Raw genomic sequence first — 1,958 nt, forward strand, 5'->3', positions numbered from 1 at the left:
TATTATCATTCAACTCTTAGCCACCTGGTCTGCTCATATTTATGCTTTGAATTCCATGTAGTGACTGATATGCTAACAGATTGCCTGTCCTCTCACTTCAGTTCTCTAGGATCACATGTAGGTTTAAAACAAAAAAAATTGCTTCAATGTAGGTAAAATTGGACTTTCTGAGAGTGGGAAGAAAAGCAAATTTATTTATTTTCGATTGCTGGAAATCTAATCCTAATTTTGCTGGCTTGGAGTATGAGGATTGTATAATGCTACTGCCTCAGAACTGAAATACACTACACCCTTTCCACATCCATTCACATGTTTCATATCCAAAATAACTAGTTGAATTTGATTCAGAATTTGATATTTAACTATTAGATAGTTGTTCATTTTAAATAACTGAGACGCTTTGCATCGCTTAGAAATTCTGGTCTGTCATTTTATTTTAATGTGCAATTTAAGAATTTGAGTTCACGTGTATTCTTATTGATCAGTTCTGCAAAACATGTTTTTGTTGGGTTGCTTGTGCAAATTAGGCTCAAGAGATAATCCAGAACATTTAAACTTTAAAGCATAAGCATATGTTCTAAGCAGAACTTGTTAATGGTGTAATTCATAATACATCTTTAAAGTGACTTGCCAGGTAAATCAATGCTTTCCAAACATTTCCACACTATTGAGGCTTGTAAATTGTCACTGGGAGAGGCAAAAACCTATCGGAGAAAGGGGTAGGTGTTTGACCATTGCTACCATGGAACTTGCAAAACCGAAATTTCAGCTCCCAACTCCCACTTTGGGAAGCTCTGAATTAATGAACCAAATGGTGAGGCATAATTGAGCTTTCAGATTAGGGAGGTCCAAATTTGCAAATGAATTAATCTCAGTTCTACTGTTGTAGGGAGAAGCTAAGTATTTTCTCACACAGAAACATGGATTGTAGTGGTTCAAGAAGGCAGCTTACCACTACTTTCTCAATGGCAACTAGGGACAGGCATAAAACCAAGCCAGCCAGTGATGCCCATACCCCAGGAGTGTATAAAACAAAGAACTTTCCTTTCTTTTTCTCATTGACAGATTACAAGCAATTGCAGATTTTTAGATGTTTTCTAATCAGCTTGTTCAGAGAATGTTATTACACACTTCTGGAACAATTGGAACTTGAATCCTGACTCATAGATAGAGTCCCTACCACAGTTCCAGAAGAGGCCAACTTGCCCATTATTTTCTTGCAATGCTTAGAAGAAAAATAAGGTGTTTGTTAAAACCAAGAATTTGAATGGATGAAGCATGGCAACATTAGTTAGATCATAATAGCCACCGGTTGGATTTGAATGGATTAAGATTTCCAAATACCCATTTCAATGGTTTTAAGAGGTTAAAAATACTGACTCAGCTCTTCCACATCGGGAATGGAGTTTGCACATCTCATCCGACTAGCTGCATCACGTGGGAATGACAAATCAGCAAGCAGTCTATGTGTTTATCTTGATTGGAGTTTGACATAGGGAAGGGGAATCTAATGCAAGGAAAATAATTCAACAAAGTGGTGAATTTATAGAAAATGAAACTGATGATGCAATAACAGGAAGACTGAAGCAAAAGTTGCAATACATTAATGAATGAAAAGACAAAGTAAAAGAACAGAACATTAAACCAATCAGCACAATATAGTGTTAACAATCAAAGTTCTTTCCATTGGCTATCAGAGGACAAAAGTCCTAAAGTGATGTCTCTGAATAAGATTTAGTGTGATAAACATAAATTAATAGATGATCGGGCAAAGGTAGTGGAAGATATTAAAGTCCATGACTCAAACAAATGTTGTTAATAGCATGTGGCAACATGGAGCGTGTGGTATTGTGCTACACGTTGGAGCTCCAACAAGACGATGAGGGCTGTTTCACATCTGATCCTGGTGACAGGGTAAATGGCAAATTTGATAAGGAGGCTAGACACGTACAAGCAAT

Source organism: Hemiscyllium ocellatum, chromosome 16 (genome assembly GCF_020745735.1).
Source record: "Hemiscyllium ocellatum isolate sHemOce1 chromosome 16, sHemOce1.pat.X.cur, whole genome shotgun sequence".
In the NCBI taxonomy this organism is placed as follows: domain Eukaryota; kingdom Metazoa; phylum Chordata; class Chondrichthyes; order Orectolobiformes; family Hemiscylliidae; genus Hemiscyllium; species Hemiscyllium ocellatum.